Below are 16,218 nucleotides of genomic sequence, written 5' to 3'. Positions count from 1 at the left end.
GTTTAGTTAGCTTGTATTCTTTTCTGGATCCCACATATAAGTCAAACCATACTGTATTATCTGTCTCTGTGTGATATCACTTAGTCTACCATCCTTAAGTTCATCAATATGATCACAAATATGATCACAATATGATCACAAATATTCTATTTTTCATGCTGAATAGTATTCCCTTGTACACACAGTGATGTGCCACTAAGCATTATTTAGATTAACAACAGCACTCCAGCACTCCCAGCAGACTAGACTAAAACAGCAAGGACTTGTTCCCTGGGAGCCATCAGAGGTCAAAGGGTGGGACCTCAGTAAGCACCTATTTTCAGACTTATTGGAAGATACTCAAGCCTCCTCTTTCAAAAGTATGTAACTATAGGCAGTCCTGTGGGGCAATATTCAGAAACCCTGGTGAAGTCTAGACCAGGTGATCTGCAGATTATCCCTGGAGATCAGTAACAAAAGCAACACTCTGGATAAAAATATACTTCCCTTGTGAGCAGTAATGGAGACAAGTTGGGAGGGCAAGCGCTAATGTAATGTTGTCATTCCTCAGCCCACAATCCATGAGAGCACCTTTATGTGTGTGGTAAACCTATAGTCTCACCTTCAGATAATTTCAGAGTGTCCCTGTATGGATTGCATTGCAGGATCCCCAGCCCCTCATGTTCTCAGGGATATTATCTTTGTGCCCAGACTTTATGCTTGTCAGGTATGTGTAGAGTCATGCAGGCAGCCTCTCACCAAGAGCAAAAGTCCTGGTATAAAGAACATACCAGGAAATCAGTGTCTGGTGAAAATAGCAGGCAGATAATACAATAGAGATAATATGCTTAGCTTGGCAGTAATAATGGATCACCCCAAGCAATAGCCCCTGGTGACTCCACCCCAGTTTAAATCCCCAATAACTGCTTACCCCATGCATGTACACTTCCTACATACTTGCCCCACCTTTGTACTTGATACTAATAAATATGAGGCTGCCTTTGTATTGGGGCTGAACATTCCTTTCTGTGTAGCCCCTCTAGGCCTCTCACTCTTTCACATGGACTTTGAGTGATCTCTCTCATCCCGTGCTACGTCCAAGAGAGGGCATAGCATACATTAGTTTACTTTAGAGAAGCAGAAGGGAAGAGAAGGGTAGGGTTGTGTCCACCAGCTTTAGTTGTAGGTCAGTGGAACAGCACATAAATGGAACCCTTCACCATTTTTATTCCTGGAGAGATTTAAGAGTCCACTATTTCTCTGAAAGATGTTTTCAGATTACAAATGAAACTCTTTCACATATAGTCTAGGTATTTTTCAAATTTCTGCATTTACTTTGGGCCCTAGATTCAGTGTATCCTTGGGAGGAGGTGAGTTCAGGACTTTTCTACATTGTCATCAAGTAACATTCCTTTAGATATACAAACAAATATTAAGAGTTAAGTTACTAAAATCAGAAATAAAAGTGAGGATGCTGTATCAACCATACAGAAATAAAAAGGCTTATAAAAGAATAGTATGCTTAAAATAAAAAAAATGGATTGATGTACCACTGGTGGTGCGACAGAACTCTCCTGTCTCACCTGCTGCTCCCCTCAGCAGTGTATTTCATCAGTCTGCCTGTTCTGTTCCCCGCTCTGGTTCTGGTGAATTCTCTCACCCTCCTGCAGCACTTCTGACTGTACCCGGTGCTTGTATTAAAAAAACAAACAAACAAAAAACTCCCTTCAAGGTAAAATCTAAGTCTCAACACCTTCACTCTTGAATTCTGCCAAACACTTTACATTAATTCTTCTCAAGCTTTTCCAACATTACAGAAAGAAAATTTTTTTTTACTTATATAATATAATGATGTCAGTGTTATCTTGATATCAAAACTGAACAAAGACATAGAAAAGGAAAATCAGTACCTCTTCTGATTATACATGGAAAATCTTCATAAAAAGTACTAGTGAACTGAATCCAGCTGCACAATAAGAAAATTTTGATACTTTGTGACTAGGTGGTACTTTGACAAGCATGTCTTAGTAAGACACCAAAATCATAAATTCAAAAAGAGATAGGATGAGGTCAACAAAAAGGTGGTGAAGGGACTCTAGGATTAAACTCTCCCATAAAATCATCTGATGGGGAGAAATAATGATGTTCCTGGCAGATCCCAGACGTGTTGGACAAAGTTGGTGATCCAATAGAAGCAGAGAGAAAGTATAAACAATAGGGCAAGGCAGGAGAGAAAATCATTGATCCAGAATCCTTTTCCTCATCTCCACCCACAAATCTGGCGCAGTTTGCTCAGGAAAAGAAATGGAGAAAAATTTGGAGGCCACAGGAGAATCCTGGGGTGTCTGAGGACTCTGGAAAGTGACAGGTTAGCAAACAGGGGTGGGGGGGTGGCAGGAGGGCAGGCACAGCCTGGGTGCGAGCCCATTCGTTGTGGCTCTCTCTCCCCCTCCTTCTTTCCCCAGAGACCTGTGACAATAGCCACAGTTCTGGTCCCTTATTTAGGTTTTCTAAATTCCTGCTATGAGTGAGACCATCCGGTATTTTTCATTTTCTTTTTTTTTCTCTTTTCTTTTTTTTTTAAGATTTATTTATTTATTCATTTATTTATACAAGCACTGGGTACAGTCAGAAGCGTGGGAGGGTGAGAGAATTCACCAGAGCCAGAGCAGGGAGCAGAGCAGGCAGAAGGACCAAAGTACACTGCTGAGGGGAGCAGCGGGCAGCAGGAGAGGTCCGCGCGCCATGTGGGACCCTCCTCCGGTGGCTGCGGAGCAGCGGGGATCGAACTGGCGCTGCAGAGGCTGTGGACAGCTTCGCAACCCAGCGCTCAACCGCGTGCCACCGGGGAGGTCCTATTTTTCTTTTTCTTTCTGACTTATTTCTCTGAGCATGATCCCTTCTAGCTCCATCCATGTTGCTGCAAACTGCATGTGTTTATCTTTATTGATTGCTGAGTAATATTCCATTGTGTATATGAACCACATCTTCTTGATCCAGTCATCTATTGGGGGCATTTGGGTTGTTTCCAAAGCTTAGCTATTGTAAATAGTGCTGCTATATACATAGGGATGCAAGTGCCCTTTGGAATTAATGTTTCTGTGTCATTTGGGTAAATACCTAATAGTGGAATTGCTGGATCATATGGAAGCTCTATCTTTAGTAGGTTGAAGAAAAAGACTACTTAATACAAAGTAAAAGTCAAAATCAACAAGCAACTATAAACCAGAGATACACTATGGGGTGGGGGTGGGGCGAGGAAGGATTAGGGTCAAAATAAGGGGGAGTGCAGTTGGATGGGGAATAAAAAAATAAAGTTAATCATGATATAAAAAAATACTGTTTTAAAAACCCTCATACAAATCAGAGCAAACTGACATCTCAATGGATTAACAGATGCCTTTAAGTAGTTCGTGTAAGACAAAACCCAAATGATATGTGCATTAGTTCTCAATCTCAGTAGTAACTGAGTAGTAAAATGCCAATGTGATCTTGCAAACCCACACAAAGAACAAAAACTGAAAGACTGATAGAAGTATGAGCAAATATTTTAAGTGATCAGAATTATGTGACATTAATTGACTACAGTTTTAAAAAGTCCTGACAACAACAACTTTTGGCAAAATTAATACAAAAGTGAGGTGGAGTTCTAAATGCATACAAGAATGCACGTTATACATTGGTTCTAAAATTGGCCATTTGCTGAACTTTTGGTTAGACTGATGCCTTACCAAGTTTGCACATGATAAAGTTACATTGTAAATGATAAATATATTTAAGGAGATAATTCTGAGACTAGATAAATACTGTGTTCTTCAATGAAATAGTTTCATACATCTGGAGCACTGAATTAAAATGTTAGTACTTAAAAAAATAGCCACAGTTCTGTAAGTTTCCTAGGAGATATCTCTGGCGCCATCTAGTGATCAGAACAAAATCAACCACCTACACCTGTAACATGGAGTCTTAGCTGAGGTTATTCCAGGAAGGACACATGGTTTAACCATTAGCCAGAAGGGCATCAGGTGGAGCCTCCTAGGGCTGGTCCCTAAATTGAGGGCCTCTAGATACCGCAAGCCCCCAGGTGGAAGGAGACCTCAGGAGCCCCCACACTTGCCCACCTATCTCAGTGGAGACTACCAGAGACTGTTGGACACTCCATAGTTTATTCCTCACTCTCAGGGTGTGTTCTATATCCTACCTCACTACACCACAAGGGAGATAGCAGACTCTGGGAAGACTGTCCTACCCAGTCCTCCAGCACTCCCAGTGGACCAGACTAAAACAGCAAGGACTTGTTCCGGGAGCCATCAGAGGTCTGAGAAACAATTTTCCCCCAACCTGTATGTGTATTTGTTTGTGTGTTTATTGGCTATTTGGTTGTCTCTGGTGCACTTTCTTCTTTACTACCTCTGTTTTCTGTTTCCTCTGGTTTTCTCCTTTCCCCCATTTAACATTGTCATCACCACTTTCTCTTCTCTTTCTGTCACTTCCCCTCCATTTTTCCTCCTCATTCCTATCCCCCCTATCTAACCCTACTTTTTTTCTCTCACCTTCATTCCTTTCACATTTCCATGTCATTTTCCTCTTTTATGTTATCCCTTCTTTCACTCCTTATTCTTTTTCAATCCTGGTATTCTTCTGAGACAGGCCTAGAGAGATGAGCAGTTCAACAGAGAAATTCATCCCACCTAGCCTGCAGGCACCTTCCAGTGAACTTGGCCTCAGCGTGTTTCTGGAGGGGCAGGGCTCCAAACAAGACACTTGACTATCATAGGCTGAGAATTTGGATCCTATTCTATATAGTGGGGGCTTGGAAAGCAGGGGCTCCTAGAGCACAGCACAGCTCAGAACAACATCTACCATAATGGAAGAGTGTTTGGACATACACCCAGGTGAGACAGCAGAAACCCACCAAATCCCAAATCCAGTAGCTCCCAATGCCCTGGGAGCATTGCCTAAAGAGAGAAGAGGGGGAAAGTACAAGATCCCTCACCTACACCTCCACCCACCAGCCACAGTGTGTCAGACACCAGGCAGACACATCCACAATTCAGCAAGAGAAATCAGAAGTCATGCCCACAAGCACCAGTCATACCAGGGTGCTACAAACAGAGCAAAGTCGAAGGTTAACAACAGGAAGAAAGAAAAATACAAATGATCAAGCAAGCCCACCTGGGAACAATAAACTACAGAAAGAAAGTAAACCTCCAAAACTTGATAATATGGCACAGTAGAATATCTCCAAATAACAGACAAATAAATAAAATAGGCCATGATGAAAACAATTAAAGAGTTAAGAGAAAATGCAGAAAGAGATAAAAATATAATCAATGAACTGAGGAAGAAAGTGAAGGAACTGGAGGATATCTTGAGACTAGTGGAGGAGCTCAAGAATTCTGGGAAAAATCATGAAAATAAAATAGAAGATACAGACATAAAAAGAACCAAAAAAGAAAAGTAAAGAGAACTTCAAAGGAAAAATAATTAAGGAACACTTCAAGAACTATCAGACACCATGAGGAAAGGAAATATGAGTCATAGGAATCCCAGAAGATGAGGACAGAAACCAAGGAGCCAAGAAACTATTCAAGGTGATAATTGAAGAGAACTTCCCAACCATGAAGAAGGAAATGAAAATAGACATACAGGAAGCTAATAGAACACCAAATTACCACAATGAAAAGAAAGCTACAGCAAGACACTTAATAGTAAAATTTCCAAAGGTCAAAGACAAGGAAAAACTAATGAAATTGACAAATGCAAAGAAATAGATGACCTACAAAAGAAAACAAGTCAGGCTGACATCAGACTTCTCTGAAGAAGCAGTACAGGCAAGAAGAGAATGGAGGAATATATTTAACAAACTCCCAGTCAACAAAATCCAACTAAGAATACTTTATACTGCTAAGCTCTCCCTCCTCTGTGATGGAAAAATAAAAACCTTCTCAGAAACACAAAATCTCCAGAAATTCATAAAGACTAAACCTGCACTCCAAAAAATATTACAAGGAATCCTGGAACTAAAACTAACAGAGGAATGAATAGGAAGAATAGAACCAGGTAAGGAATAGAATCACAAAAAGGCAAACAAAATGGCAAATGCAGATGCCAGTGTATCAATATTAACTCTAAATGTAAATGGATCAAACTCATCAATAGAAAGATGCACAATAGCAGGCTGGATTAATAAGCAGAAGCCAACCTTTTGCTGTCTACAGGAAATACACTTAACTATGAAAGGAACACAGATTGAAAGTAAAAGGATGGAAAACAATCCTACAAGCATCGGAACCAAAAAAAAAAATAAATAAATAAACAGGCTGTAACAGCTATACTTCAATCAGATAAAATAAAACAGACTTCAAATTCAAAAAGGTGAAAAGAGACCCAGACGGTCACTACATGATCAAGGAGACAATACTTCAAGAAAAATAACAGTTATTAACATATACTCACCAAATGAAGGAACACCAAAATATATCAGACAACTATTGTCATCTCTGAAAACAGACATCAGAGAAAATACCTATATAGTAGGAGACTTCAACAAACCACTAGCAACAATGGATAGAACGATGAGACAAAAAATAAGTAAGGGCATTAAAGGTCTAAATAAGGAACTAGAACTCATGAGTTTAATAGATATCTATAGGACACTAAACCCAAAAAAATATGAGTACACATTTTTCTCAAGCACACAAGGATCATTCTCCAGGATTAACCATATACTGGGACACAAGACAAACATCAACAATTACACCAAGATTGAAATCATACCAACTATCTCATCTGATCATGAAGGCATCACTAGAAGTATACCATATAAAGAAGGCAAGGAACTCTCCTATCTCATGGAGATTGAAATCTACACTACTGGATGACTACTGGACTAATGAGGAGATCAAAGAAGAAATTAAAAAAATACTTTGAGTTAAAAAACAAGGAGGACACCAATTTCCTAAATGTATGGGATGCAGCAAAATCAGTAATTATAGGAAAATGTATAGCAATACAGTCTCACATCAAGAAACAAGAAAGAACTCAAAGAAACAACCTAATCTCAAAGTTCAAAGAACTAGAAAAAGCACAACAAAACCCCAAAACCAGTAGAAGAAAAGAAATAGTAAAAATCAAAGCAGAAATAAATTAAAAAGAAACTAAAAAATAATCCAAAAGATCAACAAAATCAAAAGTTTGTTCTTCAAAAAAATAAATAGACAAACCCTTAGCTAGGCTCACAAAGGAAAAATGGGAGAAGACACAGATAAATAGGACCACAAATGAAAGAAGAGAAATCACAAAAGACAGAGCAGAAATCAAAGAATAATGAGAAACTACTACGAACAGTTATATGCAACAAGCTCAACAACCTAGAAGAGATGGACAAATTCCTATACTCTATAATCACCCAAAGCTAGGTAAAGTAGACATAGAACACCTAAACAGACCAATTACAAGCAGTGAAATTGAAACGGTAATCAAAACCCTTCCCAAAAACATCTGACCCAGGATCAGATGGATTTACAAATGAATTCTACCAAATATTCAGAAATAAGTTAGTGTTTATCCTTCACATACTCTTTCAAAAAATTGAGAAGGAAGGGATAATAACAAACACGTTCTGTGAAGCCAAATTACACTAATACCAAAACCAAACAAAGGCAATGCAAAAAAAAAAAAAAAAAAACAACAACAACAACAGGCCAATATGCTAATGAACGGATGCAAAAAACCTCAATAAAATTTTAGCTATCAGAATCCAACAATGTATCCATAAGATAATTCACCACGACCAAGTAGGATTTATTCCAGGGACACAAGGATGGTTCAACATCTGAAAATCAATCAATGTAATCCAGCACATCAACAAAAAGAAATATAAAAAAACATATGATGATATCAAACAATGCTGAGGAAGCTTTAAACAAAGTACAGTACCCGTTTATGATAAAGGCCCTCAAAATTCTCAGGATACGGGGAATATACCTCAACATCATAAAGGCCATATATGATAAGCCCATAGCCAGTATCATCCTCAATGGTGAAAAGCTGAAAGCATTTCCATTAAGATCTAGAACAAGACAAGGATGCCCACACACACCACTGCTTCTCAATATAATATTGGAAGTGCTAGCCAGAGCAATAAGACAAGAGAAAGACATACAAGGAGGTCATATAGGCCAGGAAGAAGTCAAAAAATCACTATTTGCAGATGATATGATAATATACATAGACAACCCCAAAAACTCCACAGAAAAAGTAATCAGTAATCAATCAGTTTAGTAAAGTGGCAGGATACAAAATCAAAACACAAAAATCAGTCTCCTTCCTATACACAAACAATAAATCTTAAGAAGAAATCAAGAAAACCATCCCTTTTATTATCGAAACAAAAAAAATTAAATACTTGGGAATAAACCTAACACAGAAGGTAAATGACCTATACAAAGAAAGCAATAAAACACTGTTAAAAGAAATATAAGAAGACACAAAGAAATGGAAAATTATCCCCTTCTCATGGATCAGAGAAATTAACATTATCAAAATGACCATCCTACCAAAAGCAATCTACAGATTCAATGCTATTCCAATCAAAATTTCAATGTCATTCTTCAAAGAAATAGAACAATTATTGATGAAATTCATATGGAATCACAAAAAAACCTCGAAGAGCCAAAGCTCTACTGAAAAAAAAGGAAGGAAATGGAGGCATCACACTCCCAGACTTCAAACTATACTACAAAGCCATAATCATCAAAACGGCATGGTATTGGAACAAGAACAGACATACAGACCAATGGAATTGAATAGAAAATCCAGAAATATTCCACAGATTTATGGTCAACTAATCTTTGACAAAGGAGCAAAGACTCTGCATTGGAGCAAAGAAAGTTTGTTCAATAAATGGTGCTGGGAAAACTGGGTCGCTACATGCAAAAGAATGAAGCTTGACTACTACCTCACACCATTCACAAAAATCAACTCAAAATGGATTAAAGAACTAGACATAAGACCTGAAACCATAAAATACATAGAAGGAAATATAGGCGAAACACTACGTGATTTGCATATCAAAGACATCTTTACAGACACATCACCCAAAGCAGTGATAGTGAAGGCAAAGATAAACAGCTGGGACTACATCAAATTAAAGAGCTTCTGCACAGCAAAAGAGACAATAACAAAAACAAAGAGAAACCCCACCAACTGGGAGAACATTTTTGCACACAACACTAATGATTAAGGACTGATCACAAAAATCTGCAAAGAGCTGATGAGACTCAGCAACAACAAAGAAATTAATCCAGTCAAAAAATGGTCAGAAGAGCTAAAAAGAAACTCCTCTGAAGAGGAAATGCAAATGGCCAACAGACATATGAAAAAAATGTTCAACATCACTTGTAATCAGGGAAATGCAAATCAAAACTACCATGAGATACCATCTTACACCAGTGAGAATGGCACATATTAAAAAACCAGCAACAGCAAATGTTGGGGAGGTTGTGGAGAAAAAAAGGAACTCTTCTACACTGTTGGTGGGAGTGCAAACTGGTCCAACCACTATGGAGAGCTGTGTGGAGATTTCTGGACCTACTAAACATAGAGCTTCCATATGATCCAGCAATTCCACTCCGAGGTATTTACCCAAAGCAAACAGAAACAATTCCAAAGAACACCTGCACCCCTATGTTTATAGCAGCACTATTTACAATAGCTAAGCTTTGGAAACAGCCCAAATGCCCAAAAATAGATGACTGGATCACGAAGAAGTGGTACATATATACCATGGAATATTACTCAGCATTCAAAAAAGATAAACACATGCAATTTGCAGCAACATGGATGGTGCTGGAAGGGATCATGCTCAGCGAAATAAGCCAGAAAGAAAAAGAAAAATGCCGGATGGTCTCACTCATAGCAGGAATCTAGAAAACTTAAATAAGGGACCAGGAAAATGAATAAATATCAGAAAGTGAAAATCAAAATCAACAAAAACTATGAACCAGAGACACTTTTTGGGGGGCAGGGGGCGGGAGGGGAGTGATTGGGTTCAGAATGGGGGGTTTAAAATTGTATGGGGGAATATAAAAATAAAATTTATTATTTAAAAAAAAAATTATATGTACTGGTAGTATCAATAATCATTAACATTTCATTTGTCTTACAAAATTGTTTTTAAATTTTATATATTTTGACATCATTTTTCATATTTGTACAATGTATGCATTTTCATATTGGATATATTCCCTGTGAAATTCCCACCACCAATTCACCCGTGACCTATCACCATGATCCCTTGTGCTCTTCTTACCTTAGTTTTGATCCTACTCCCTTCTCCCCCTACTGCAGAATGCCTCTGGCTTATAGTTGCCTGTTGATTTTGATTTTTACTTTATTATAATTTCATTTTTTTCCTTATCCCTTATTTGGATTCTCTACATTCCTCCTATAAGTGAGATCATCCAGCATTTTTTTGGCTTATTTCACTGAGCATAATCCCTTCCAGCTCCACTCATGTTGCTGCAAATGGCATGAGTTTATTTTATTGTTTATATATAAATATATATATATATATATATATTTATATATATATATGTGTGTGTGTGTGTGTGTGTATGTGTGTGTGCCACATCTTCTTGATCAAAGCATCTATTTTTGGACATCTGGGTGTTTTCCATAGTTTACCTATTATATACTGTGCTTCAATAAACATAGGGGTGCAGGTGTTCTTTTGGATTAATGTTTTTGTGTTTTTTTTTTTGCATTTTGTGTTTTTTTTTGTGTTTTGTAATTTTTGTGTTTTGTTTTGTTTTGTTTTGTTTTGTTTTGGGTAGATACCTAGGAGTGGAATTGCTGGGTCATATGTAAGCTCCATTTTTAACATGTTGAGGAAACTCCAGACAGCTTTCCATAGTGGTTGGACCAGTTTTCATTCCCACCAGCAGTGCAGAAGAGTTCCTTTTTCTCCTTGCCAACATTTGTTGTTGCTAGTTTTTTAAATATGTGCCATTATTACTGGTGTAAGATGGTATCTCATTGTGATTTTAATTTGTATTTCTCTGATTACAAGTGATGTTAAACATTTTTTCATATGCCTCTTAGCCACTTGCATTTCCTATTTGGAGAAGTTTCCCTTTAGGTCTTCTGACTATTTTTTTGACTGGGTTAGTCTGAACTTTTTGATCACATTAAATAGATAAAGAAAACAACAGGGAGATTTTTAGGTCAGGGAAAAATACAAGGACCAGGATATTTCTGGGACCACATAAAATAAATTGCTGATCTTAACAGAGAATTATGTGGATTAGGAATTAAAATTAGAGTTTGATTCTGTAGTGTAATGAGTTATAAGGAAAATCAAGTGCACATTTTCACTAAAAATCTTATGTAAAAATCAAGGCATTATTTGAAAAGAAAAAAAAAAAACAATGACTACATTTGGAAGACTGTGGAATCATTATCCTCTGCTTTACCAAAGAACACACAGGCTTCAGTGTTATCCCAGGTTACACATTATGATCTATCTGATGAAGCACTTAATACCTTGTCTAATCCTGTAATAATTTCACCTAAATTATACTCACCTTTCAAGAGAAAGTGCACTGTACTTGTGCCTCTTCTCCACCCTCTCTTATTGCTTCCACATAAAGATTAAAAGTTATATCTGTGGGTGTGATAGAGAGACAAATGTAAATTAGGAAGAAGAAGGAAATGGAAAGATATCAAATAATTGCAGGATGTTTGTAACTTATATTGTAGAAACTCAAAAAATATGCATGAGAATAAATTCTCCCTGACATCATTTATGGAAAATTAAGTATTTTATAGTATACCAAATGTATTGATGTGATACACTTTATAAATCCTGGATTCCAAGTGCCATCTGAGCAAAGAAAGATATTTATCATCTTTTCTCTGTTAGTTGGTTGAAGTTCAAATTCAATAATGAATTTGTTCTCTGAAGAACTTCATTGTCCTAAATTTGCTAGTATAATATGGGATATTAATAACCTTGAGTCAAGCTAATTGTGGTAGAAAGTGTTTTCTGAAAGCATTCTTCCTATCAAAATATTTAAAGAAAACAATAATTCATAATTTGGAGAATCATAGGAATTAATAATTGCATATTATTAGTAATAGTGTTTAATAATAACATAAATGCTGAAAGAGGCAGAAATAGTAACTTTTATGACATCTTTTATGTTTTGGACTGTTAAAGAGATTAGTGGTGGGTGGGCCTCCCCTGGTGGCGCAGCGGATGAGCACTGGGCTGCAAAGCTGCCTGCAACCTCTGCAGAGCCGGTTTGATCCCCGGCCACCAGGCGAGGGTCCCACATGGCACACAGATCTCTCCTGCTGTGCCCGCTGCTCCCCTCAGCAGTGTATTTCGTCAGTTTGCCTGTTCTGCTCCTTGCTCTGGCTCTGGTGAATTCTCTCACCCTCCCGCACTTCTGACTATACCCAGTGCTTATATAAACAAACAAACAAACAAACAAATAAATAAATACATAAATAAATATTTAAAAAATTAGTAGTAATTTGAAGTATGACTATGGATTATTGTAAATTTAATCTGATAGCAATTCTAGTTCCGGAAGTGACATTATCTAGGGACACTATCTAGTTACTCACATAAGCTTTTATGACAAAATGTTATTTTCCCACATAATGCAGAGATTGATTTGTCTCCTACAGACAACAGTATATCTTTATTCGTGCATTTTTGTATAAATGAAAGAGATGGAAGTAACTATATGAATACTCAACTGTCTATATTAATATTTTACATTATAAAATTCATGCAATGCTTTCTATTTTCTACAATGAACATTACTTAAAACTGTAAAGGAAATAGATAAAAATATTTATAATGTATGAATAAGAGATTAAACTATGTATACAAGGAAAATCAAGTACATCACAGGTCTCATACATATTAACTAATAAAATCATGAAAATTTAGCTCTTTCAGAACTTTGATCCCTACTCCTCAGGAGTAAGGAATTTTGAGACAATGGACCCTATAATTCAAGGACTTTTTCTGAACTGAAGAGTTTAAGTAGGGCGTGCTTTACATCCTTGTTCCTCAGACCATAGATAAAAGGGTTCATCATGGGTGTGACCACGGTGTACATCACTGAGGCTATTGTACTGTCCCTGGGGTTTTCAGTAGCAGCAGAACTGAGATACACTCCAAAGGTTGTGCCATAGAACAAGGAGACAACTGAGAGGTGAGACCCACAGGTGGAAAAGGCTTTATACTTGCCACTGGCTGATGAGATTCTCAAAAAGGAGGTTACGACCTTAGAGTAAGAGAAGAGGATACCAGAGGCTGGAATTGCAGTTAAAATTCCAGTTGTAAAATACAAGACTAACTCATTGAGGAAAGTGTCAGAACAAGCAAGTTGGATAACCTGATTAAGTTCACAAAAGAAGTGAGGGATCTCCAGTTGTGTACAAAAAGACAGTCATAAAAAAATTAAGGTATGCAATAGAGAATCCAGAATACTCAACAAGCAGGAGGCAATAAGCAGGACACTGCAGAACTTGGGGTTCATGATGACTATGTACTGCAGGGGGTGGCATATGGCCACAAACCTCTCATAGGCCATCACTGTAAATCCCAAAAGCTGTCAGTTAAAAAAAGACTGGGGCCTCCCTGGTGGTGCAAGGGGTTAAGTCTCAGCACTGTGAAGCTAGCCACAGCAGAGATTCAATCCCTGACCAGGGAGGTGACCCAAATGGCGCAGCAGTCCTCCCCTGACTCGCCCGCTGGTCCCCTCAGCAGTGTATTTCAGTCAGTCTGCCTGTTCTGCTCTGCACTAAAAAAAAAAAAAAAAAAGACGCAGTTGTTTAATCCTGCAAAAAGAATGAAAAAGTACATTTGGCTGAGGCAGCCTTCAAATGTAATGACTTTGCTCTGCATCTGGATGTTCAACAGCATCTTTGGTACAGTGGTGGAGGTGGAACAGATGTCAGCAAAAGATAGGTTGGAGAGAAAGAAGTACATAGGAGTGTGGAGGTGGGAGTCAGTGATTATGGCCAGGATGATGAAAAGATTTCCAATGAGTGTAATCAAGTACATGGACAGGAACAACCAAAAGAGGAGAGGCTAGAGCACTGCTTCATCTGAAAGTTCCAGTAGGATAAATTCTGATATACGAGTTTGGTTTCCAGATTCCATGTAGCTGATGAAACTGCTGGAATACAAACAACAGTATCATAAATTTAGACATAGACATAAATGAATGAATTAAAACAAATTAGCTGGCTTTATTTTAAGCATATTTTATTAATAAATCACTCTACATTGTATATGGAACTAGTGTCTGCTTTCTAAAAATTCCTGAATTATATATAAATGTTACAACCTCTCCAGATGCTGAAAATATTAGTTATTCTTACATCTAATCCAAAATTTTATTTAGGCACAATTTTCTCTAAAAATATCCTGAGTTTGAGAGGGCGGAGCAACATGGAGGCGAGGAGACACTGCGAGTAAGATCTCCCATTAAAAAAAGTTAATAGGGAGGAAAAGCAGCAGGTCCCAGTGAGAACTGGGACACAGAAGATAAACAGTCGACTCCAGCAAACTACCCGAAGAAGAAAGTTGCCATGAAAGAGGACTAGAAGGGAGGAAAGCGCAGAACCCTGCTCCCCTCCCCACCCACAGAGTCGGCACTCTCTGACCAACAGAAAGGAGGAAAAAAAAACAAACTAAAACGACCAACAAGAACAAACTACGCATCAAGCGGGACTGGGAGTGGAAAGGAACTATTGCAGCCACCACACCCCGTGAACGGGAGCTGTGGAGAACCCTGCAGGATTCACCGCAGCGGTGAGCGAACGGCTCCAGGCACCATTAGAGAACAACAGACTCAAGACCCACACAAAGCCCCAGGCCGGCCTGTGAGCTTGCGCTGAAAAGCAGCGCGCTTGGAGCGCTTGAAAAGCAAACGTGGATCGGGATTGCGGCTACCCAGGTCCCTGCGCCTGCAACCTAGGTTTGTGGGGAGACTCGCGGAGGCCCTCACCGATGTGAAAGTCCCTCACTGAGTAAGCAGTAACCAGGCGCCCAGGCACGGGAGCGGGTGCAAAAGTCGCCATTCCCACGCCACTGAACTGGGCTACAGCCCGCGTCCTGGAACTGAGGGCTTTGGAACTGAGACTCAGGGCACGAAGTTTGGGGAGTGGGTTCTCCACAACGGTGGGGCACAAGGCAGAAACAGCACCCCAAAGCCATTGAGGTTTACCCTACCATTCCCACTCTGTTCCCTGTCCCATGGGGTGGGGGGGGGGCGAAAAACAGCCCCCCAAGGACGATAGGAGAGATCTCTGGCGCCACCTAGCAACCACAAAAAAAAGTCACTAACACCCCATAGAACAGGGAAATTTCTTAAGACTGCTTGAAAAGGGCAGAAGGCTCCCGGAGGAGCCAGTGGCCAGCTGGGAAATTAGCCCATGCCAGGCCCCTTCGGACCAGCAGTCTGAGCCCATAGAGGGAGCAGGCACCCACGGCAGGGGCAGACCAGGCGCGCAGAAGAGTGTGCCTGAGACCAGATGCTCAGGGACTGAGTCCCGCGTCGCCATTTTAGAGCAGGGACATTTCTTCAGTAAAGACTGCCTGAAACCAGCAGAAAGCTCCCTCAGAAGCCAGAGATGGCTCCTGGAGGAGCCAGAGGGGAGCGCAGAATTTCACCCAAGATGCTGGCCAGTCCCAGCCACACAGTGTCCCAATGCACACGACAAATTAGAAAACAGACAGTAGGAAGTAGAAGAACCACACGCAACCTAAAAACTCCTCAGTAAAAAAGCACACCACAAAAAGAAAACCACACCCGAGATTGCAATGACAGTAACTTGGAAGAACTTCTGAGCCTTCCAGAAAGAGAATTTAAAATAGCCGTGATTCAAAGGACACAGCAGAAATAAAAAGAATAATCAGTAACTACTATGAAGAGTTGTATGGAAACAAGTTCAATAATCTAGAGGAGATGGACAAATTCCTACATCTCTACAATCACCCAAAGCTAGATAAAGAAGAAATAGAACACCTAAACAGACCAATTATAAGCAGCAAAATTGAAATGGTAATCAAAAACCTCCCCAAAAACAATAGCCCAAGACCTGATGGATTTACAAACGAATTCTACCAAACATTCAGAGATGAATTGGTGCCTTTCCTTCACAAACTCTTCCAAAAATTGAGAAGGAAGAGACAATACCAAACATGTT

General features: G+C 39.0%; 1 pseudogene; it reads right to left on the bottom strand.

The window, feature by feature from the left end:
- Positions 1–13,004: 13,004 nt before the first annotated feature.
- LOC119242217 (olfactory receptor 7A5-like) lies at positions 13,005–14,167 on the bottom strand (annotated as a pseudogene).
- Positions 14,168–16,218: the final 2,051 nt, after the last annotated feature.

Source organism: Talpa occidentalis, unplaced genomic scaffold, assembly GCF_014898055.3.
Source record: "Talpa occidentalis isolate TD23 unplaced genomic scaffold, MPIMG_talOcc4v2.1 talOcc4.12, whole genome shotgun sequence".
NCBI lineage: Eukaryota > Metazoa > Chordata > Mammalia > Eulipotyphla > Talpidae > Talpa > Talpa occidentalis.
This window is presented reverse-complemented; position numbering and strand designations above follow the sequence as displayed.